The sequence below is a fragment of the Amphibalanus amphitrite genome, unplaced genomic scaffold (genome assembly GCF_019059575.1).
Source record: "Amphibalanus amphitrite isolate SeventyFive unplaced genomic scaffold, NRLGWU_Aamphi_draft 000373F_arrow, whole genome shotgun sequence".
Lineage (NCBI taxonomy): Eukaryota > Metazoa > Arthropoda > Thecostraca > Balanomorpha > Balanidae > Amphibalanus > Amphibalanus amphitrite.
The window spans coordinates 549,319-574,501 of NW_024881867.1; the positions used below are offsets into that span (position 1 = coordinate 549,319).

A 25,183-nucleotide genomic window follows, 5' to 3' on the forward strand; every position below is an offset into this window, starting at 1 on the left:
TCCTCCGGGCCGGATTTGAACCAGCGACCTATGGATGTCCGTGTGTACCGCTACAGTCCACCGCTCTACCAACTGAGCTACCAGAGGCCTGGCGGCCGCCGGTTATGTCGAGCTGCGGCTGCAGAGCAGGTGTGTTGCAATATCTGAATTTGGGTGTTACCTACACTTTCACTCTGTCTCAGGTCATAACAAGCGACGTCAGGCTTGGCCCATTTGACATAGCGCTACAGTGTTAATACCTATCCTCTGGTAGCTCATTTGGAAGAGCGGTGAAATGTGATGCTATGAGCAGGCATCCCCAAACGTCACTGGCTCAAATCCGGCCCGGGGGACCTTATATTCACAAAAAAACCGCCCCGGAAAATAGGGAAAGCAGATGCGATCATCTTCCTGGGATAATCGATGTTTTTCAAAGTAAAGTCGATATTCACCACGAAACTTTCAGAAGGTACCTACTCTTTCCGACATCAATTCTACACACACGTCAGCGGCTGCAATGGTCGGTTTATGAGGATTGATGAAAAGTTTTCGACAAAAAGTGCATGATAAACGATGCTAAGAAACTTATGTCGGTACACAACTTCTTTACAAATAAATTTGGCTTTTATTAGGTACATATTGCAAATATCACGAAAGAAACCCAGACTTTCAAAGTAATAGCTAAGCGGAAAACATAATACCTACGCGCAATCATGCCACTCAGCAAGCATGCTAACTTTCAGCTTGATAGCTCAATTTCGTGTACCCTTAAAACCGTTAAAATTACCCTTGGATGATGTCAGCTTTTCAAACTCGACTTGTAGTCGCTTTAGATACGAGCGTAGCGCGGATAACAAAATTGGATGATTTGTAACGAGGTGTATGGGACGGACGCCCTTTTACACCAAAGAACTCCAAAATTATGAAATTCTTTGACCTCTGCCTGCCTTGACCTTACCGTAAAATTCGTCTTGCAATCACCGATGCCAATGAAACTGTGTCACCCAGTAGATCTTCGACGGGACATCGATAGGTGTCTGAATATTGAGTATTGGTCAAATGCTTTCGGAGAAAGCAGGTAACCGAAACGGCGTACGGCGTATACCGAAACGGCGTAAGTATACGTACTTTGATGTTATGGAGTAGGAATTCATGTTCAAATTGCCGCCCAGAGTTGAGGCCTTGCGGTGTGCCTATTCATTATCTAAGCCCATGCTCGTATGGCTTATTGCGCAGACTACTTTTGTTTGTCTGTTCGTTGATCCGTGAAGACTTCACCTCATTGCATCTATGTATCAGAAATCATTGGTGAACTAAGAATTAATTAATGACTTTGTCATTCTTTAATTCCAGCTGTTAAGCCTAGGCTCCACCACGCGAGTTTTCCGTGCGATTTTGCGATATTGCGATATCGCGTTATCTTTGCGAACTTTTTTGTGATAATGCGATAATGCGTGAGCGATATTGTGTGACATTTAATAATGCGATTTCCGCAGTGTAGCTCAGCACATCCATTTGCACTAGACGAACATTTTCTGGCATCGCCAAGGGTATCGCATTCTCGCATTATCGCAAAATCGCACGGAAAATCGCGTAGTGGAGCCTGGGCATTACATATTGTTTAAGTGATGGTTTGTAACAATCCTATACCTGGTGGGCGATATGCAGAGGCCGAGTTCCCCTGGTCACTCGGTTGCCGCCTAGTCACACCCCTGACTGACAGCGTTGGTTTCAGATAGTGCATGCATTTTGTTCTGCATCAGCGACACAATTTAATTTGGGACGTTGGTTAGATTACGGACGCCATTCCTCGAGGTGGTTGCCGGCACAGCCTGGGAGCCGATCCGTGGCTACCTTTGGAGGCGATCTCCACTGGCATTCGGGTAACCACGTCCTCAAGCAGCATCCTTCTCTCTGTTCTTAGTCTGTTATTGCGTTGAAGAACGTCAGCTTGAGTGTTATTGGAGCAGGTCCGCGAAAACAGCCGTCGTCGGGTCAGTGACGCTCACGCAGCGCAGCTAGCCGCGTCAGCAGTGCTCTTCGTGCGCGGTCGGCGGCTCTTTTGTGTTCATCGTTTCTCTGGCGGGTTATCGGCGGCTGTCTGGCCGTGCCGGGCGCCGCCCTTGACTGAGAGCGCCCCTGGGCGCCGCGGAGGGCGCGGGGCGCGGCAGCCCTTCTGGCGCGGCCGGGCGGTGCCCAGCGCACCTATCGATTGCCGTCGCCGGCCGACTAGTTGGTGTCGCCGCCGCCAGGCGGCCGCGTGATCAATTGGCGCTGGGCGCCGGCCGTCGAACGGCGAGCGGCGGCCGGCCGTGCCGTGTGCGTGCCGGGGCAGAGGCCGACTGACCGCCCGCTCTCCGCACCGACCAGGTAAGCCGCCCGCCGCCGCAGCGCCCGCTCGTGGGGCTTCCTCAGGTCGCCGTGGCTGGGTGACCAGCGCCGGGCCGGGCTCGGACTGGGGCTGGCTGCATGTGTTGTCCTGACTGCGCCACGCGGTATGCCGCTGGTCCTCTCGGTCTGTCCCTGGCGGAAACCCCCCGTCAAACCTATGTTGGAGTCTGATTGAATTGAGCTCAACCATCCTCCTGTCTAACCCGACTCGGCTCGACGCAACGCGGCTGGGTGCGGCTCGTGGCGGCTCTGACCAGCTGTTTCCAGTTCGTCCTAGCGCTCCGTCGTCCGGGAGACCAGCTGGAACACATACGGGCCGGACAGACCGACAGGCCTGGGCAGAGACAGACCGACACGGACACTGGACACACCGACAAACCGACAAGCTTAGACAAACCGACAGGCCCGGACTGACCGACAGACACGGACAGAGAGTAGAGACAGGTCGACACGGACACTGGACACTGGACAGGTCATACAGGCCGACACGGACACGGGACGGACCGACAGGCCCGGACAGACCGACGGACACGGACAGGCCGACAGGCTCGGACCGACTCCTAGGCACGGACAGATGGATAAGTCTGAAGTCAGGACACAGACCCCCAAGCTCGGACAGACCCCCTGGGCCCCGGCAGACCCCCTGGCCTGGACAGGGATGACTGAGACAGACTTCCAGGCCGGGTCAGGCATACAGGCTTGGACAGGCTGACAGATCCGAACAGATCGCCTGGCCCGGTCAGACCCAACAGCCCGTACAGACCCGACAGGCCCAGTCAGACCGACTGGCCACTGTTCCGCCGCCGCCGCCGCCGCCGCCGCCGCTGCCGATGATGGGCAGTGCGGCCCTCCGGGACGTGTCTGTGGACCTCTTCTCGGTACCGCGGCATCAGCAGCCGCTCTGCTGAGACACCAGCAGCCGCTCCGCTGATGCCAGCAGGTGGTCGGTGTGCTGAGATGGGTCGGCTCAGCGGCGGACGGTCAGCTCCCGACCCGTCAATAGGACCACCCGCCCAGAGAACGGGATTATCTCGAGCTGACACGCACCCGGGACGCCGAGACTGGGACGGGGTCGGTGGTGCAGTTCGGGGTGGTTCGACCTCTTAGATGTCTTGGTTGCAGATTATTTTCAACTGTATCTTGAGGTTTTTGGGCTGTCAAGTAGCTTTTAGGCTCAGCCAGGCAGACATTTCTTGTATTGAATGTACCTTGTAGGCATTGCATATAACGTTACGACTCCAGTTGGGTTCCCTATTTCTTTTTCATTTTCGTTTCACTTAATTGATTCTATGGCTCGGTGTTCATGCGGTGTTTCCAGTGAACAGTTATTAATAATTGAAATGACCCAGTAAGCTCAGCCTTTGGACGTGCAGTCGTATGACCATTACCAAACCTAAGTGGCAAAACCAATCTGACCGTACGACCGGCGCTGGTTTTTACGCTGATCCAACCGCACAGCATAGTGGTCATTGCATGTTTTTGGTACCTTATATAATGATTCAATTTGCGGTAGGATGCTAATATGGGTAAACCAGAGACTCATTCTATCGCCATTTCCCTAAGATGACTATGGCCCATATGGGTGGGGCTGATGAAGTGCTAATTTTACGGAGCGTCCCAGCTGAGGCGGCGCGGCGGCCATTACGGGTATCTGTCCGGGGCGGCGGGCCGTGCGCGGCGCCATTAGTTCGCCGCCTGTGCCGCCGTCTCCGCCGACCGCCGCTCGATGCCTGCCATATTGCAGCAATCTTTATCGCGTCGGCACGTCACAGTTTCATCAATCAGGCGCCGGCTTATGGCGAATCTCGAAATTTACGGCCGTAACGACTTCCTATGCGTCCGCTGAGACCTGGCCGGCCGTTCGGCAGTTAGCGACTGAGCCGCGGGCTGTGGTGAGCCGCACGCCGGGCTGATCGGCTGGGCCCTGCCTGCTACCGGAGGTGGGGGCTGCATGTTGGTTGGAGGCGGTGTGGATCGGGCTCGCAATTCCCCCGAACGCCCCAGGGTCTGGAGAGCCAACGGCGACCGGTCTATAAGCCAGTCGCAAACTATGGAAATGGCTCTCAGATAGTGTCCGCCCTGCAAAATGCATGTCCGCAGCGCCGTCGAAAGAAGTTTGTGATAAGCTCTCAACTTTGACCCACGTCTGCGGTGGATCTCACCAGTTTCTGGGATTAAAGGTAGTGTGCCAGCTTTCCTGGACCGTATGGAGTTAATGGCCCAGATAAGGAGAACCGGATTTTTAGAACTTATCCATACCTTCAAAACTCATGGAAACGTCTTAAATTCTTCAAATTTTTAGTACCCCAGTGCGAAATTCGCCCCGACGGGTTGTCGGTCGTACGTACCCCAACCACATTTCACACCACTATGAACAATAAATGCACACACTGAAATCGCTATTACCGATATGCTCATCCAATCAAGTTTCGATAAACCCGTTCATCATCATCTCCTGCGGTTTCGAACACGCCTGTTAGGTGGTACGGTAGACCGCGCCCAAAGCCAGGGCCCCGGTAACGTGAGGTAGCCGAGTCGGGGCAGCGTGCGCTGACCCAAGCCGGGGCCGCGCGTCCTCCCGGTGTCATGTGATAGCCCGGGGCTGCCCGCGGGGATGCGGTAGACCGCGCCCAAAGCTGCGGCCCCGGCTTGGGTCAGCGCACGCTGCCCCGACTCGGCTACCTCACGTTACCGGGGCCCTGGCTTTGGGCGCGGCTTCTGCTCATACTTTGTGGTGCGGTGGTGGTGCGTCGGGCCGCGCGCTGACTTCGGCCAAGAAAAATGCGTCAACTGATCATTGTCATTTCTGCCACTTGCGTGTGGTGAAATGGGGTCATAACTTAAGAGACGGCTTTTTCATATCAATTATTTTACGTAAAATCATATTTCAAACCATAAATAATGTTCGACAGCCAAATACAAGAAACAATACCAATACAGGCTTACAGTTTAAAGGGACCCTCCCACCTTAACATTAGTTTTGAGTTGAGATAGCCAAGTTTGCGGCCAGGCTCAGAAACCACCATTTATCCTGGTCGCAACCCCCGCAGCTTTATGGTGTTCAAGAAATGTCTTCCCTTTACTTGCAGGGTGGGACCAGCGTGGTCCCTATCTCTTAACCATTACGGGAATCTGATGACGTCATCAGGCTTTCGAACGTCCGTTAAATGTTTGACTAAAACGTTTTGTAGCACGCGGTGGTATATGCTGCGTTGCGCGCAACAAATGCCGCACTTTTAAATAAAGTCGCTAGGAACAGCGGAGATCCCAAAAAGTATACAAAAGTAAAAGTCTAATATCTTAAAAACCGGTGAATATTTTTCGGTGAAATTTGGTAGATATTCGTTTTCGCTCTTTCTGAACCGAGCGACATCACTTTCATGCCAATTCATAAAAAATTTTTAAGGTGGGAGGGTCCCTTTAAGGCTCGACATTGTGTTGTCTACGATTAGACAGCTGATAACTCATTCCCGTACGTCGTAACTCTATAATGACCTTTGCTTATTGTCACATGTGCGCCGCATTCGCGATTGTTGCCGACGCCTGTTTGCAGGTCAGCCCACTACAGTTGTTATACATATCGAAAAACCGATAAACTTTTAGGCGAAAAAGGCACTATTCCAGGCCCATTTTTGATTTTTTTTGCGATATTAGGTAAAAACAGAAGCTTCTTATCCTAGGAAAAATAAAATGGGAAATCTTTCAAAGGTGGCACACTACCTTTAATATATGTGCATACACGATTCAGCGGAGTTCCTCAAAAACTGATTTTCTGTCAATCCCAGTTCTCTCAGTCAGTCGCTTCCAATCCATTTCTCTCGAACTCGACGCACGGCATCTCGGCTCGGCGGCGGCCCGGTTCGATCCGTCAGGGTTGGGCCGTCCGGTATTTCGGCTGTTGTGATTTGTACGCTCGCTGCCGCTGAGTGCTCACGCCGTTTCATGCATACCCATGACTGTCCGTCGGCCGTCGGACGCAGCCGTTCGACGCCCACACATTTGCATGTCGGCTGGGGCGGGTCGGGAGGGAGGAGGGAGCGCGCACGGTCCGCCCCCGGCAGCCAGGGCAAGTAGATGGATGTTGGTGCTGGACGGTTTATGGGATGGGGTGCGTACTGCGTAGGTGGGAGCGGGGAAGATGGACGATAGCTTGATTGGTAAGCCGTGGTCTAAAGAGCCAGTAGAAACCATCGGCCTGGGCTGCAAGCCAGCATACATTTGTTTTGCGTCTTCCGGAAAGTGGATAATCTCTGCATTGTCATTCCACCTTTAAATACTAAAGTCTCGACATTTAACGTGGGAAGTTATTTGGCCTTTCTGATCTCCAACTCGACTAGAAGTGCCGGAACCGCTCTAAGCCTGGTGCCCAGGGCTCCGCCCCGCCCCGCTTCACACTGAGCCAGACAGACGGCGCGGCGTCTGTTCTGGGGGCGTCCGACAGATTCCTGACGGCCCGGGCCGGTATTATGACGTCACTGGTGACACAGACGGGGATTATGACGTCACTGGTGACACGTGGCCGTTCGGCTGCCCTGTGGCGACAGTGGCCGGCCGTGTGTTTGGCCGTGATACACAGTGGGGTCGGACAGGTATCGACCTGGACACCTGTCCTGGCTCTGACCGCCGTCCGTGGCACATCGGACGGACGCCGGGAATGTTGGGAGTGCTGGCTGGAGTCGATGGAATGGACGCAAGGCGAAGTGGCTGCCACTCATCGTCAATATTCAAAGTGGACAGCGTGACATTGCTGGGAGTGGACGAGAAACAGCAGGCGATGGACGTTCGGTGATAGATGGTAGAGGGTGCCAGTGGGCGATGGACAGTTGGACAGTGAACAGCGGACGGTGGACGGTGGACGGTGGACGGTGGACGGTGGACGGTGGACGGTGGACGGTGGACGGTGGACAGTGGACAGTGGACGGTGGACGGTGGACAGCGGACGGTGGACGGTGGACGATGGACGGTTGACGGTTGATGGTGGACGGTGAAAGACCTTCCTGAAGTGATCAATCACTGGCAGCAGCCAATATATTGGCAATAGCAGATGGCCACACAATCAGTAAAGGCACCCGACTCCTGACTCAAATATCAGTCACAATAAAACATGATTTCACCTTCGCGTAATATTATGCACACATATGTACTTTTTATCTGACTGGTGCGCAATATAAAGCTCAGTAAAAGTCCCGAAATCGATCGATCAGAAAAAAGTTTCAACGAACTCAACTATATTTGAGGCGACTTACTGCAGATGCCTTGAAATACTATAAAGCTCAGAAGTCGGCGCTGTCTCGCCAAAAGGCTTGAAAAGCCATTTAAAAGCCATTTAAACTTCTTTCTATAGATCATTTCGGTGGATTCGATAGAAATCCCCCTCAGCCTCTCTCCCTGATTGTTTTCAATGAAATGACGTCGTCGTTGTTATTCTCCTCAAAGACTTTTTGATCAAATTTCTGTGAAACAGCCATTTGTCACATTGGAAATCCATCTAATAACCATACCGCGACATTCCAACTGCACTTTGAATATGATTTTCCTGAAAATATCTGACCTTTGAGTTATCTCCGGCTTGAGTCAACCTCTTTGTGTGCTCATGCCTCATCGCTACACCAAAGAATGCAATCTGCTGGCACAGAAGGCGCGGTCAGTGCCGGATGTTCTTACATCAGAGATTGGTCCGGGTCGGGCTATTGCTAGGATGGTAGTCTGAACGATCGACACCCACAAAGGATCCGTTGCGTTTGATCGCTGCTCCACGTGTGCCGGCTGCAGCAGCTGACCCAAGTTCCCCCTCTCCCCCTCTCCTCCACCTCCCTCGTAGGGCCTCTAATCGCCCCACACGTCACAGCGCTGTCGAACCCCACCGTACGCTGCCGAGTGGAGCGGGCCATTAGGTACCTAAGTGGTCCCACCGACGCCGGGTCGCCGCGTCGATCCGGTGGTGGCGCGGCACGCAGGTCGCGCAGCCGACGCGCCGTTACTCCCTCCCTCTCCACCAGCATCAAAAGAACACTGCGATTGTATGGCTGGTCCGGACCGCCTGACCGCCATGATATCCACTCAGGGACTGCGATTTATCGCTCTCCCGGCCGACTGGCATACGGCCGAGCCATCAGACTTGACCGCGCCGGAAATCCCACGGGAGGAGCGATCGTTTCTCCGCTATCGGCCCGCTCTGCCGGCGCTCCTCTGCTCTCACTCCGTGTCATATGGGGCTGTTTTTGTCCCTCGGTCGCGGCGGATGATTTTCGCCTGCCGGCCGTTCGCCTCGATTGACCTTTGCAGTGCCCTCCGGCGCTGGGCGGTGCGGCCTCTCGGCCGGTGCTCTGTGGACCGTGCTGAACGACTGATTGGTCAGCTGGTCGACCGGAGACCGCAGAGATTTCGATGTGTGCTGGCTCTGTATTGATTACTGATCAGGATTAGTTATATGGGATGGTGCCGTCGCCGATGGCCGACGGCAGTTGCAGCATCAGTCGTCAATACCTTTGGCGCCAAGAGCGTCACAACCCGTTTATGGGTGGCAATCGCCAGTCCCCAATTCCGTTGTTTGCTGTAGATTGTGAGCACTAAACGTGAACAACATGTAATTCAACGTATCAATAAATGCAACTGGGACAAACAACTCAGCAGCGTCACTACTGCAATAAACTCTTTTAAACTCATCTAGGTCGCACCATAGTCACACCCTCTCACCAATTCTAGTTGAGGATTCTATTCTTCACTGTGTAGAAATCTACCCCCAATAGCCCCCGGCCGGCTGCCCCTCAGGCCGGTAGCGGTAGCCGCTCCAGTCTGCCTCGCTGCTTCTTCCGTCCTCTCGCCGTCGTATGGCCTCCCGGCCTCGGTCTGCCCAGCTCGGCGCCAGTTTGCGGTCTGCCGTGCTCCGGAGGTGTTTCCGCCGTCCGTGCCTGTCCCGTGTGTGTGACCCGCGATGCGGCGCTCGCGACGGCCGCGCACCTGGGTTCGGTTCACTGTCGAGGAGCCGGAGTTCACCTACGTGCCGCTGAAGCCGACCCGCTCCCACTCGGTGCAGGCCGAGCTGACATGGCGCAACGGGCGCGACCAGGAGGCGGCCAGGAGGGTCTCCTGGTCACAGGGACAGCAGCAGGTCGGTCTCAGGAGGGTGTCCTGGTCACGGTCAGCAGGTTGGTCAAAGGAGGGTCTCCTGGTCACAGGGACAGCAGCAGGTCGGTCACAGGAGGTGATCTATGGTTTCTTTAGTCCAATGCGGTGCATGACAATACTGTTGTTGCTCAAGCAATACTATTCGTTGTTAAATACAAGCATTCGACCTTGAAGTCACTTGGATTAATGAGACTCTCCTCGGCCGAGCCTTCGACTTGGATCTGTAGTCCTTGCTGCAGAAAGAAGGAGCGGACCCACGTCAAAGATAACGGACATCGGTATCAATTGTTTTCAATTATTTCATTTCATTAGTTGTCCAAGTCTGAAATGAAATTTAAACTCCGTTGGAGTTAGCCCCGACTTCCAGGAACCCGCTATGCGAGACGACTCGTCTGCTCTGAGTGTATGGGCGTTAGTTGCATCGTGCGATATCGGAGCACCACCACCTTATCATGCCCCCACATGGGACACACACTGCAGACTGCAGCTGAGTGCAGAGGCTTTCTGGGTGTTCTGGGCCTCACCAGGAGTCCGCCGGTCGTGACCGCCCGCACTGTCTCCGCGCCGGCACCTGGTGCTAAACTCGGGACGTTGTGGCAACTGTACCGCGGTCGGCAGCGCTATGGTTGATGTCGCCGTTCGGGCAACTTTACTGCGGCCCGGCCGCTGGCCGAGGAACGCCGCCGCCATATGAAACCGGCCCTCGTTTCTGACTGATTGCTTTCGTACGGAAGCGGAACGAAATGACCGTGTTATGTGTTCTTGTCACAACCGCGCCATCAAAGTCTCCCTCGGGAGGACTCGTCCTGAGTATTGCCGTACGGCTGTGGCATTTTCAGTAATGGTATAGTGTGATAAGGAGGACATTTCGACCAGGGACTTTCATTTTATAGTAAAATGTTTCATTTCTACACACTGTTTCTGCGATGTGAATTGAAACCTTACATATGACGCCATTGGTAGCTGTTTCGTGCGAGCTACACTGATGACTTCTGGGAGCCGTTTGCCAGTGCGTCGCCTTTTAAAGGTAGTGTGCCACCTTTGAAAGATTTCCCATTTTATTTTTCCTAGGATAAGAAGCTTCTGTTTTTACCACTGAACTCTAATATATACTGGAAGGAGCATTGGTGACTTGTTTTTGTCTATCGATTTCCGCCATGTTGTGTATACCAGAAATATAAATTGCATGTACGGTAGCAGAGGTGCAGTTTAGTGAGAGGTACACTACTCAAAAGTGCTGCTGCTTCATGCTGGCAGTTTGATTGCAGTGATCAACTTTTCAAGACTTTGGTATACACAACACACAACATGGCGGAAATCGTTAGACATTCTGGCCCATATACGGCCAAGGCGAGTGCCTCCCCCTGGTTTTTACCTAATATCGCAAAGAAAATCAAAAATGGGCCTGGAATAGTGCCTTTTTCGCCTAAAAGTTTATCGGTTTTTCGATATGTATAACAACTGTAGTGGGCTGACCTGCAAACAGGCGTCGGCAGCAATCGCGAATGCGGCGCACATGTGACAATAAGCAAACGTCATTATAGAGTTACGACGTACGGGAATGAGTTATCAGCTGTCTAATCGTAGATAACACAATGTCGAGCCTTAAACTGTAAGCCTGTATTAGTATTGTTTCTTTTATTTGGCTGTCGAACATTATTTATGGTTTGAAATATGATTTTATGTAAAATAATTGATATGAAAAAGCCGTCTCTAAAGTTATGACCCCATTTCACCACACGCAAGTGGCAGAAATGACAATGATCAGCTGACGCATTTTCTTGGCCGAAGTCAGAGCGCGCGGCCCGACGCACCACCACCGCACCACAAAGTATGAGCAGAAGCCACGCCCAAAGCCAGGGCCCCGGTAACGTGAGGTAGCCGAGTCGGGGCAGCGTGCGCTGACCCAAGCCGGGGCCGCAGCTTTGGGCGCGGTCTACCGCATCCCCGCGGGCAGCCCCGGGCTATCACATGACACCGGGAGGACGCGCGGCCCCGGCTTGGGTCAGCGCACTCTGCCCCGACTCGGCTACCTCACGTTACCGGGGCCCTGGCTTTGGGCGCGGTCTACCGCACCACCTAACAGGCGTGTTCGAAACCGCAGGAGATGATGATGAACGGGTTTATCGAAACTTGATTGGATGAGCATATCGGTAATAGTGATTTCAGTGTGTGCATTTATTGTTCATAGTGGTGTGAAATGTGGTTGGGGTACAGGGACCCGCAGTTGCTTCTGTACACACTAGTATTTCAGCGTATTCTTTGCCTGTGACACCGTTGGAGGCGAATTGGGAAATGATTCTGTGCTTATTAAAACCACCATCTGAAGGGCTTTAAACTGATGTGCTGCTCTCCTAATTCAGTGAACTTTTTATGGCTATATCAGCAAAATATTGTTTTCAGCGCTTTTTCCTGCCCCATTCCTTCTGAAACCTGGAACCGCTTATTCCATTTACTCCTGCCATCTGACGGTGGTCGTGCTGACTACTAGTTCCGGCGCTAGTTACTGCTCCAGTTTTGCACCCGGCACAAACTCAGGCGGCACCGGGCCGTGGCTCGACCAGGGAGGGTCGGACCGAGCCGACTGCCTGGGGCGCGGTTAGATCGGACGCCCTGCTGGGGAAGGGGACGGGAGTGAGGGGGAGGGGAGGAGGTGGTCACGTGGTCCGTCGAAGCTCGCAGACGACCTGTCCTGCGCCCAGCCATGTTCCGTGATCCAAAATGGCACGAGAGCTGTGGAATGCCTGGAGGAGACGCTTCGAAAGCGAACTCCAGCAGCACTAATTTACCATATTCTGTGGAGATAAATGAATATTATCTTAATGCAGAAAAAATGGTATGCCCAAGCTGTATAAGCTGTATCTTTTTAAAAGTTGTAAATAGGATAATTTTTTGGGACTTATAGGTTTCGTATACACAGTGAATTGTGTTATATTAAGCTGTTTTGCTGTTATGGTTACTAACTGAACAGTTATCCTTTTTTTCTCACAGGGAATGACAATAACTAATAACAATACGAATAAAACCAGACGTTTCGCACAAAAAAGTGCCTCCGTCAGTGGGAAGAAATAAGTAATTAGGCATACATGTTTTCTTTCGATAAAATCGATGAAGTAGTTATCTTTATTTTTTAAAGATATATTTTCAGCAGTTTTTTAAGCACATCATGGAAACTTATAAACATTTGTGTATTTTATCGGCAACCCGGCTGGCCAGACCGAGACGGTGCCGTATTTAGTTCTCATCGATGTTAAACCTATAATACACTTATTTTTCTCCACTGACGAAGGCACGTTGTTGTCCGAAACGTTTGGTTTTATTCGCATTGTTTTTATATTGTCATTGTCCGTGAGAAAAACATACTCATATGGACTGGTCTCAGTTCATGTAGAAATTGTTGCACATTCATCAACACAGATAAAATGAATATTAGCCCTCACCACACATATAAGTAGAGGCAAGTAGACCGCGCCCCCTGTTTTTCAACAATAAATCGCGGCAAAGCGAAGGATTGCGACGATTCTTTGGTGCCCTGGAGTTAATCAATTTTACAACTTCCCGGAAAATTAAATAGCCCTTATCATTGTTGCATCTTTTCTGAGAATTTTAAATCCCTGAACCAAATTACCTTTAACCTGTGATTATTTTCTCAAGATCATGTCAGGCCAGAATAGCAATTGAAAGTCAGCGCACATCTTCTGTGTGCTTCCATAGTCGTTTCGTGATTAGCAACGTGACAACATGTGAAATATACTATCGTATGTTTGTCTCATTGATTTTTGTGGGTGCCAATGTCACGTGAAACTCAGGTTAAGGTCATTTACTTGAAATGATCACGGTTAACTTCCTTAAATTTACACCTTTTTACTGTGGCTTTTAGGAAGTGTTGGTTTGAAATTTAGCACCCATTATAGCATTTGAAAACTAGGTATACTTAGGTATCAGTTATAGTGCCTATGCAATATGTTGCAAGGCTGTAAGTGTTGGTTAACATTCTATGGATAGCCGGCAGAACGCCTAATGGGTGATCTGGCGTGGCCCGTCCTACCCCAAATGCTTTGATATATCATCTTTGATCAAAGCAAGTGCAAATTCGGAGTCAGAAGCAAGCCAAGCCCCAGCAAACTTCACTTGTAGAAATTCTAGCAGGACCCAATTTTCCGTGCTTTTGGGTTATTAACCTGATCTGGGAGGTCAACCAGTGACCTAGGATCTCAGCATTGACCAGGACATAAAAATAATTGGCTTTCTCTCGTCAGCGATGACCAGGACCCTCAAATCATCGGATTTCTCTCGTCACGAGCAGCTCGCTCTTTTTTATTTTTCAGCGAAGCTCTGGCCCTTTTTATCAAGGGCCGAATGGCTGAGGGTTTCTACGCTCCTCCGCTACATGTAAGACGCTGAAAAGAAATGCCTAAATGGGTGAGGGTTAAATATCGATTGGTTTTAAAGTGCCGAAGCCCGAAGCACTTTAATTTACTTCGATAGCAGTTTTTAAGACCAACGAGCTCGAATACTATAACTTCTTGAACAATGTAAGCACCACATAAAATGAATCGTGAGAGAAGCGGCTCAAGATTAAGGAGCTATGAGACACTTAATAAAAAACGGCATAGATTAGAAACTGCACCTAACTTGCACTGGTTTTTAAACCTTTTCGTTGCAGACTGGTAGATTAAATTTAAGGATTGATTTCAGCTGATGCTCAAATGGAGCTATTCATTCGTTCATTCATGCGACCATCCAATTCCATTCATAAAAGAAGCCAGTGACAAAATTGTTCATTTTAGATAAGTGTGAAATACAAACTCAATAAAAGTTTCATGATACGGCAAATTTGACAGCTTTTATAATGAACAGACAAATAACTTTAACAAATCAAGGTTGAGAGCCCCAAATAGGGGAGAGTGAGGTAAGATGAGCCAAGGGGCAAGTTTAGCCACCCCATATTTCTCAGCTCCTATGGCGCTAATTGACTTGAGCTTCCATGTGCCGTTCGCTTACGATGCTGCAGTCTTTCACGTGAGACGGCAACGTTCTCACGCTCAGCACCCGGTAACATGTGGTATCGCCCCTGATAACTAAGACATGTTTTGCCTTTAAAATGAGATGGTTGTTATCTGCGGTGCATGGTTATTTTCCTTAGCGGGTGTCATTAATCGAAAATGGCCACGGGTGGGGCAAGATGAGCCATTTTCACCTGGGGGAAGATGAGCCGGATAAGCCATTGTTGTCTCCGCTGTCGAAAACCAAACTGAGCTGCGCTTGTTTCTGCTGAATAAAATGATAGGAAATGGTTTTTCTTTGTTGATTACACAAGTTGTAAGTGATTTGCAGATTATCTGAAGGATAAAATGATTTCTTCCGTGATAGAAAACTTGACGAGTTATTGGAAGGCTTAAAACAGTCACTTTTTGATGGAGGAAAAAACTTTGCCATAAGTATGTATGCCATGGAGTAAATAAAAGAGCCCACTCTTCGCCGCGCGCGGGAAAAGAAGAGGTTCGCTTTTTCTATCCATGCTCAACTTTCCCCACGACGTGTCTCAACTTACCCCGCCCATGGGGTAAGATGAGCAACGTGCAAGATGATTTTTGACGTAGCCTTTCAGTACAAAAATAAGCGGTATGAAACATTTCTGGCCACCATTACATGCGCAAATGACCACTCTGTCCGTCCAACCCGTAAACGCAGAAAAATGATCAGTAGGTTAGCCTGTAGCTTACGAAAAACAAAAAGTGGCTCAACTTACCTCATTCTCCCCTACGTAACACAATTGAGGGCATTTTTTAGGCTATCACAGTATTTGTCAACAATTGTTGTTTGGGGGACTGGAGAGGGTGGTTACTTACTGGCTCATAAACTGTCCCCCCCCCCAAAAAAAAGAAAGAAAACGAAACCGATCATCCGCGAAAAGAACTATTGAGCTCGAACCAAGCTGACGAATCGATTTATAGGTATGCAGGATGAGTAACGATACCACTTTTTGACTTCTTGTGTCAAATAAATTCCATCACCTGGATAGCACGTCAACATTCTATTTGACATTTTGCAACAAACGTATACTATTTGGCGCGACTAGCCTCATAAATGTTCTGAAACTAAAACCGTTTCTTCGCAATTAACTTGGACCACGTCATCCCAGCTTATGCACGACAAAAATAAAATAATGCTTCAGGATCACTGGCCTGAATTCCAATGCTTAAACAAAACCGGTGTGGCTGAGGCACTCTTCGCTACATCTCGTGACGGCCACCATTGTGTTGCATTTTTTCGGTAAGCTATAAGTTAATAAGGAAAGGATTGGTGAGTGGGTTGAAAACAGCCCTCACCCTCCACCCCCCCCCCCCTCCTTCTGGAAACATAAGTAACCGAAAGATCTGGCGATGGTTTATCCACCTCCTCACCGCCGCGCCATGCGAGGCCTCGATTCGTTCGGTATGTGGCTTCCTGAGCGGTCCTCCCCGGAGGCAAGGTGAAAGGTCATGGCCTGTATCAGAAATTTATACGTTGCTGAATATGTTTTATAGTTCTTCCAAGGCCTTGGACACCGTTTTATTATATCGGATAAGCAGTGCACTTTCTTGTCAATCAATACATTTAAAGAAAACTTGATCATAATATTATACTGCGGCAATTGTAGTTCTGCTTACGGTTGCCTCTTTATGATACGGGCCACCACCACCTCCACTGCGCTGGGGCTCAGGCGTTCTACCCCTCCCCGCTACGGACCGGCCCTCGGGCTAGGTGTGTTAGTACTGAGCGCAAACCTGTAGTAGTCACGTGACTTTCATTCACGTAGCGGGAACGGAAGCTATAGGCGATACCAAGGACGGGCTCTGGGGAGGCAACCGGCGCGGAAAAATAGCACGATTGTAGTTTTGGAAGAATATCTGTTGCGGTAAGAGGAATTATACAAAACATACGTCCTAGGAGCAAACATGTGTTATTCCTCCATACTTTGCGCTACATTTCCTTTCTCCAATGGCCAGCACTTAGCAAATAATAGCGCAATTCTAAATTGGTAATATATGTGTACAGTAGCAACTGCGGGTCCCTGTACGACCGACAACCCGTCGGGGCGAATTTCGCACTGGGGTACTCAAAATTTGAAGAATTTAAGACGTTTCCATGAGTTTTGAAGGTATGGATAAGTTCTAAAAATCCGGTTCTCCTTATCTGGGCCATTAACCCGCGCCCCACTGGGGGGGGGGGGCTATTTATAGCCCCCCTCCCGTTTTTCTGCAATAACTTCCAAACCGCTTGACGTATCGACGCCAAACTTTCAGTACCTTCGGCTGCATCAATTTGACGCCTTGTGTCAAAATTTAAACTTCGTACCTACCAGACATGTGCTTGGATCCGGAAAAATGGATCTGAGATCCGATCCCATGGATCCCGATCCGAGATCCATTCAGATCATAGATCCAACCCCTCAATTTTGTCGAGAGATCTACTGGGATCATAGATCTGACCCTTCAATTTTGTCGCTAGATCCACTCGGATCATAGATCTGGCTCCCCAATTTTGTCGTGAGATCCATTGGGATCATAGCTCATACATAGGTGCTCAAAATGTTAACAACTTTCTTTCATAAGAAGTTATGAATACCAAAGTATGGTTAGAAACAAACAATCTTATACAAAGACCATATTAGTAAAGGCATCCAGTTACATTATACAGAATACAAAATAAAGGAGGCTCATGACGGTCACAACTTGAGAGAATTGAGTGACATGAAGATTGTTCACAGTTCACATACCAACAGAAAAGTTTGCATTAACAATTAACATAGAGGTAAGTCAAAGTAATGACTAATGAACAATACATAACTAGGTACCTACCACATCACAATTCATGTTAGAATCTACATAATGATATTGATAAGACAATCTCATTGATCTTGCATTAGACAACCATGAGGCTTTCCAGTTTCCAGCTACCACAATTGATTGATAAACAATAAAAGATGATACTGACACACGTGGCTTGGTTAGGTAAAGGTATTTCAATCTATTGAAAGAAATATTTGATAAAATAAACTGAGATATAAACAAAAGTATAAAAATATTCAACAGCCTGCGGAAGCGATGGGAAGCGAAATATCCATTGTAATGGCCTTGGATATTTACCGTAAAATGATTATTCAGTATCTAAATTGAACTCGTGACGTCATTTCAAATAACAAATGAGCTAGGCGTTTTACCTTCGAGTATAATGAAGATAAATAAAAAATCAAACTGGAAATTCAAAAGTCTGGAGCTTTTTTTTTAAAAGAATGTTCATTTTTTCTGCCTCACATGATTTTACGATACAATCGTTTGTTAATATCATCTTTGTAGCGTTGAATTTAATGACGTAAACGTAAGCTGAAACGGTATTATATGGCCCTGAGCGGTGTGCGCCTTGCATCTTAATTTTATTCACTTTTCAAAAGAATAACAATATCTTACGTCATTAGTTTAGAGGGCCTATTACGGGGAATTTTTTGGAATCATTACTGTCTTGGTCAAATTAAGATTTTTCATTGGTCAAACGATAATGACGTAATAAAACCATATTACCAAAACGTGAGCTGTGAATTTCGTTTGTCTTTTTTTGGGAGGCTCTCTCATAACAAAAGCACAGCATGGCACCACACGTGGCAGCTGGCAGGATGCCAAAAGTGGGACGACGGTGAAAACAGGGCGCCTGGGGCGATTTGATCAAGGTTCGTGAAATTTACACGTGACGTTTGGCATATAGAAGGCCCATGGAGCGGGAAAAGTTCCAAATGTCACGTGACTAATATGCCCTCCGGCGCCCTGTTTTCACCGGCGTCCCAAAAGTGGCCAAAAGTAGGTAATCTGAAGAAGTTGATGCCATTTTTGAACTTGTAATTTTATTAGGAAAGTATTAGAGGTTGGTTGCTATTCTTACTAAATCGAAATTGTGTTGCACATACTAATAGCTCATATGAACATTCTGGATTGGGATTTCATACCTGGCAGAAGTGGATTGCTGGATTATTTTTAACAAAACTGACCTATTTGGCTTCCAGGTTTGATTTCCTAACATCTGTCCATAGGCGGCAGAACAGGGAGGGGGGTGTGGCACCAGGGTACAGTGCCCCCCATAGAGTTTGGCATTTTAGCATTAGCCCTACTGGCGTTGCAGAAAGAATGGGACCAAAATGAAAATCTGCAGTGCCCTGCTGCCACTGCATCTGTCTGTACTGTTTGTTCTTTGAATTAAAGTGGCTGTAGCTTGTTGATAAGATTGTCATCAGTGCTGTCATGAAAAAGTTACAATTGGTCACAAAAAGTAGCAATATGCATGTTCTTGGTTTATTTTAAATGTAGTACAAATGTTGTTTATTTAAATTCAAATTTAATGATGATACCTAATGATCACAAGCGGTCTTAACCAATAACCATGTCCACAAGTGATAATTCTCAATTGTATTGCACTGTAAGGTGTACAATTATGTAGGATAAGGGTTTCATTGGCTACATGTTGTCGTGAGATCCATACAGATCATAGGTCCTCCACAAATTTTAGCCCGCTGGATCCACAGAGATCATAGATCTGACCCCTAAATTTTGTCGAGAGATCCATTCAGATCATAGATCCAACCCCTGAATTTTGTCGAGAGATCCACTCGGATCATAGATCCAACCCCTCTATTTTGTCGAGAGATCCACTGAGATCATAGATCCAGCTCTCGGATCCAAGCACATGTCTGGTACCTACCATAGGTCGGCCGGAAATGACGTCAGAGTGACGTCATGTTCGGCCGATTTCGACGCAAAACATTGAACCACGGCAATCGCTCCCAAGAGCTCAGTTTTTAAGCTAGATCCAATTTCTTTGCATGAGAGGACTCAGAATAGACTGCGCTATCAAACTGCTATCTCGGATTTTCGAAATTTTGAAAATTTCGAAAAGTTCATATAATAAAGTTCAAAATTTATATTTTTACATTTTTCAATTTTTTTTTGACTTCGAAAAAAACCGGAATATATGTGATAGAACGCATTATCATGACTAACTCTAGCAAGTTTTAGCTAAATATCTTCAAAAATGGCCAAGTTATACGCATTATTGCAAAAAATTAACAATGTTTAATTTTTTCAAATCAATTTTTCAGCACGAATTTGACATTGTACGCCAATATAAATAGCACCATCGTGTTCCTGAGCTCAAACTGCATCCAATAGACACCTTTTTTGTTGAAAAATTTTAACTTCAAAATTTGACCTTTTTTGACCTGAAAGTGACCTGACCTAAGCTAAATTTGACTCAAAATGACCTCGAATGACACAGACGACATCAAATTCGAAATGTTTGGCCTAAATGGACCATAAAACATGTGTCACGTGACCGACGGATGATATAATATTTTCGTGACCTGTGATGACCTGACCTTGACCTGAAAATCAAAGTACAAGTTTGGTACCCTCAGAGTATCTAGAGCATCTGTTCACGAGTGTGTGAACCAAAAATGAGCCTGATCTGACTTGTAAGACGGCGGCCAGAGCCCAAAACGTGAAGAAGCCAAAATGCTAATAATTTTTACTTTGACCTGACCTGTGACGTCATCGGTGACCTCGAGGTCAATGAAATTAGGTTTCGCTCGACAGTTTTTCCGGGGCTATCAGACGCCGTTTGAATTTTGACGATCGGCCCAGTAGTTTCGGAGTTAGGAGGGGGGGGGGGCTATGAATAGCCCCCCCCCCCCCCAGTAGGGCGTGTTATACGCAGACCCCAGTGGGGCGCGGGTTAACTCCATACGGTCCAGGAAAGCTGGCACACTACCTTTAAATGGTCTGCCCTCTCCATGAATTTCATCGGGCCACCTCCATTCTGGTGCGTTAGGCGCATCGTGCGATATCGATGCACCACCACCTTATCATACCCCGATTCAGCTTTTCATAGACGGTATTCAGCCGTGCGGGTTTGCAGATCAGCAGCCATTCCCTAGTATCAGAATGTGCTCGCTCCTTCAAGCCAGCCTCTCCTCTTCCCTCGGGCCTCAGTCGCAGGCGCCGCCTCGGTCAGCGGCCGGTGCCGTCAGTGGCGGCGGTGGCGTTGGCTTTGGCTGGACACTCGATGGCTGTAACTGTGGCTGTGGCTCGACTCTGGTCCAGCCCGTGTCCGGCGATATTGGTCGCCCGCTCTCCACCCGGGACTGCTGTGTCCGCAGCTGAGGCGAATCTCAGCCGGGAGGCACAGATCCGGAGGATCAGAAATGGGCCGCGGCGGGCGGCGGCGTCCATCCTGAGGTGTAATACTGGGCGGACAGGGCAGGCGATGCAGCGGTCCCATGGGGACGCTCCACGCCGTATGTTTCGTTCGTGTGATGGAAGGCACGCCGGGGACTCTTTGTCATGTTCAAAACGTTATGAGCCTCCTTGGGGATGCGTTGCCTTGTGTTTGCCGACTGTTGGATCGGAAAGTTACTGAAGCCCAGAGGCCATTCTTTTGGATTTGTTTACGCTAGTGTGAATCCTATCAACCCGCAAACGTTAGAAAAGACCAGCTCGGGCTGCTGTCTGCGGCACCCTGGAGAGCTGGCGGAAAGCTTCCCGGAGCGAGCTCGAAACACGGGCTGAGCTCACCCGCCTGCCCCTGCGTCCTGCCTAGTGCTGCTGTGTCGTCGAGTTCACCTGTGTCGGCAGAGTGCCGAGTGAGCCCACCTGTCAATTTAGAATGATGACTGAGTTACCTTGCTTATTCAGTGTTGACTGAGTTACCTCGTCCATTCAGCATTGACTGAGCTATCTCGTCCATTCAGTGCTGACTGAGTTACCTCGTCTATCCAGAAAGTCGGCAGAACCCTCCCGTCCCTGCAAAGCGCCGGCTGTGGCTGTGCCGCAGCTCACCTGTGCGCCCCGGTGGTGCCGCCGTCCAGTCCGCACTGACGAGACCCGCCTCACCACACGGCTGTTTGTTTGCCCCGGCGTGTAATATCGCCTTCCTCACCGGCAGCGACGACCATTTATCAAACCCGCCTTCTGCGGCGAGCCGGCCAACTTCTCTCGTCCGACCCCGGAGACACGGCTGTCGGGGACGCGCCTCTCGCTCCTGTTTTCCGCAACGGGTCTCCACGCTCTGATGAGGCGGATGAGAAATGGTGCCAAAATGACAAGGGAGCTCGTTGGTTACCTTCAATTCAAATGAAAAACGACCGCTTCTGGCCGAAATTAAACGACCAACGCGGGAAAACGCTACGAGCACTTCCACCTTCATCTCACTAAACTCGGGTCGTCCTTTCTGTAGAGATCACAGGGTCTGAAGCTGGGGAGAGGGTTAATATGGCCGAATGCCGTCTGTCGCCGCCCGGTGCCCCTGCTTGGGCGGTCGGCGGACCAAATGGCTGGTCTGTGGCGTGCTGACCCACCGGGCAGTCTGTCACGGCTGCAGGCCGCGGCCACTCGACAGACGGACCAGGGTCGTAACCAAGTCGCGGGCGCCGGTCGTAACCGTTTGGCGCCGGAGGGTGGCCGCCGCCGGACACGGCCAGACAGGGGCGTCTGGACAGGGACACTGAAAACGACAGCCGTCGGACAGTGACGTCCGAACCCTGGACAGTGACGTCCGGACTCTGGACAGTGACCTCTGGACTCCGGACAGTGACGTCCGAGGTTTGATTTATAAGTAGCTACTCTTCATTTAGTTTCGATAATTATTCGCCTTCATTTAGAACGGTAATTGAATTCGTTTGCCACGGGAGACGCTGGTGTCACGGTCTTTGTATTGGCTGTAGCTCAGTGGGGTGCTGCATTCGAAGTCTTTAGTGTGTCGTAGCCTGGCAGATTGGAAGTTCAGCCGGCGTCATTAGATATCGGCCCGGACACTCATTTCCCCATCGATTCCACTGCCTCCATGGCGGAGTCAATCCGGACAGGTCTATGGACTGCCAGTGTGAAAAGCTGTCCAATTCGGGACGCAAACGGCCTCCGAACCTAATGGCGATTGGTCCATGAATTTGCCGCGAGTCGCGAGATGCTGCCTCCGCTGGGTAGTTCAATATGGCGGCGCCCGTAAAGCTCGCCGTCACCATACCAGGTGACATGGATGGCACCCGGTACGGGCTCCAATGGCACGCCACAGCTGCCCGACAATCATTTTTCTTGAGCTATTGAGCTTTGCTAAATTTAAACTCTGCTAACCCACTCGTATGAGCCCCGAAGCCCAAGGTGAATGCCAACAGTGAAATGCTAATACCCACCACCGCTCGCTCCTTTCGATACGCGATACATTTCTTTGACTGATAGAATACCACCCATAGATGATAGTCCAGCCTCAGAGTCCGTGCTGGGAAATGACTCCCGGTATCTATTGATCCTGGCTCATCGCTGCCACAACTGCTCATCATTTGCGACCTTTTTGACCTTTGTGCGCCGACCACAGTGATTCCACTTGAGCTGGGGCTCGACCTCGCTGCGTATTGTGCGGCGGGCTGCTCCATTCCTCTGCATTCCGCGCCGAGCTGCGCTCCCAGCCTCTGCCTCCTGCGTCGCTCCGGTCATCGCCGACTAGCGCTGAGGCGCGGGCGGAGGCGGGGGCGGGGGCGGGGGCGGGTCGGTCGGCTCTCGTTCCATGCGGCCGCCGTCGCCGGATCCAGCTCATTACTCGGCTTCGTCCGGCCGGCCGCCGCAGCCCGGACGTGCCCTTCGCCGCTGCCAGATTGCCTGCCGAGCCGTTTAGGCAAATAGTGCGGCCGTTGGCGAAAATGAGAAAAGCACCAGAGCGCGCTATGGGTGTATCGCCGTGCCATTTCTCTCAGCAGTTGTACTATTATGGGGTGGTGAGCTGGTGGCGTGGCGCCTTGTAATGCTTCATTGGTGTATGTGTGGTTTTGCCACAAGGACACCGAATGTATTGGCGTGTGCCAATAATGTTCTGGGGAAAGGCTCCACTAAATGCAGACACTGACAGGTTGTCTATCGCGGTGTCCGTCCGTATCATCACAGCAGGCCGTCAGCCAGCGGCGGGCGGCCAACGTATTGACAGGTAGCGGCGTATGGTTACTGCGGTGCTGTCATCAGTCAATACGGACGCCGTGCAGCCGTCCCGGGCAGACACCGGCACTGCGGTCTGCGGCCTGACGACGGCAGGAGCTGCCTGCCAACACCTGCCGGCACAGCTTGCCGGGTGTGGCAAATCTACCCAATGCAATCCGCGGAGAGCGGACTGTCAGTCCAGATAGTCTGCGGAGTGTGAGCGTCTTCTTTCAGTTCGGGACGTTTGATGGATGTTGGTAGTCCGTAGTCTATGTGCTGGTGGCCCAGCCTATCCTGGTTTCATATCAGCGATCCAGCCCGGAAAATTACGTCTGGTCAATCCACTGTGTGTCGGTAGTCCAGTCTGTTCTGGTATACCGTATCAGCAGTCCAGTCCGTGCAGTCTGCGGAGTGCGGCAGCCCAGCCCCTCCCGGACCGTCAGCTGGCCTCTGATTGTCGCGGCACGTCAGCGCTCGGCCAGGAGCCGTGCATGCGCCTGTTTGCCGTCCGGGGCTTCTATCGATTGGGCCCGAGGTCGCCGGGAGCGCGGGCCGCCGGCAGCTAAGTTGGCCGGAGCGTGGCGGGTCAGCGGCCGCTCCCCGGGGTCGCCCGGCCTCCCGGGGACCTCGGACGGCCACTCCGGCACGCCCGCGCGCGGCACGGTAATTAGTTCCGACCGGCGCCGCACTTACCGCCGTGTAACGTGATTTTACACGGTAAACGAGCATCGTCCACGGGGTGTAAGACCGGATTTGGACTGATCTGACCTTTGCCAGATGTGGACCTCATCAGATCTGGACCTCTGTCTGATTCGGGCTTTCGGGCTTTCATCAGATTTGGCTGGTGACGATATCCGTCAGACCAATCTTGATGTTGATGGAATCTGGCTAGACGAAGTACAATTCATCATGGTAGTTTAATCTTCTATTTAATCAGATGAGGTGCTCGTTTGCGATTATCAGAGCGTGAGGCTCCTTTGAATCTGGACTCCATCTTTATTCTGTCTCTGTTTGTGGTTCCTTTGTAACTCCATGCTAGCATATTGCTTCATATTCCGGGATAAATTACTGGCTTGTTTTCCTCTTGGGAAGTGGTCTTTCAGGAGATGAGCATTCGGGTCAATAGAGGCTCTCTTCAATATGTCGAATTACCGGCGTCAAAGGTGGGCTCCCTGGAGAAATCACCTCGGCCACCGCCGCGCCGGCGCGGCAGCCCGCTAAATGCGCGACATCCGAGGTCGCGCGTAATGAAACTCGCGGACGTCGCGGCGGCCAGCACCGATGTTTGCTGATTTGCGTTTAATAACCCTCGCCCCGTTGGGGGCCCCCCTGTGGTTTTTCCTGAATAGCAAGAAAACGGCGGCGCGCAGCGCCGCCAAATTTTCAGTACCTTCCCGGGCATCAATTTGACACCTTCACACCAACTTTCAAGTCTTAGGTCACCTCAGGTCAGGAGTTATTGAGGTCAAATTGAAGTCATGTTCGAGCAAAAATGAGCAAAAAAAAAAAAAAAAATGCAATCTTGAAACGCTCACCAAATCTACAGTTATCAAGCAATTTCAAAGTTCTTTATATGGTCTAGTAGACAAAAAGCGGCGCTACAAAACTGCTATCTCGGATTTTCAAAATTTTGGGTTTTTGACCCCAAAAAATTCAAAAAATTGATTTTTTTAGAAAAAAAACTAAAAAAATCCAAA

General features: G+C 50.1%; 1 protein-coding gene and 1 non-coding gene across 2 annotated transcripts in view; one reads left to right on the top strand and one right to left on the bottom strand.

Moving 5' to 3' along the window:
* Window positions 1–87, bottom strand: Trnay-gua. The gene is given in 2 exon segments: window positions 1–36; window positions 51–87. It is a non-coding gene; the product is annotated as a tRNA-Tyr (tRNA).
* Window positions 88–2,315: 2,228 nt separating this feature from the next.
* The window catches only part of LOC122389805 (histone-lysine N-methyltransferase 2D-like), a 47,758-nt gene continuing 24,890 nt past the window's right edge, over window positions 2,316–25,183 (top strand). Inside the window, exon 1 of the mRNA XM_043382209.1 lies at window positions 2,316–2,349. The gene's annotated coding sequence lies outside the window, so the exon portion shown is untranslated. The remainder of the gene's footprint in view (window positions 2,350–25,183) is intronic.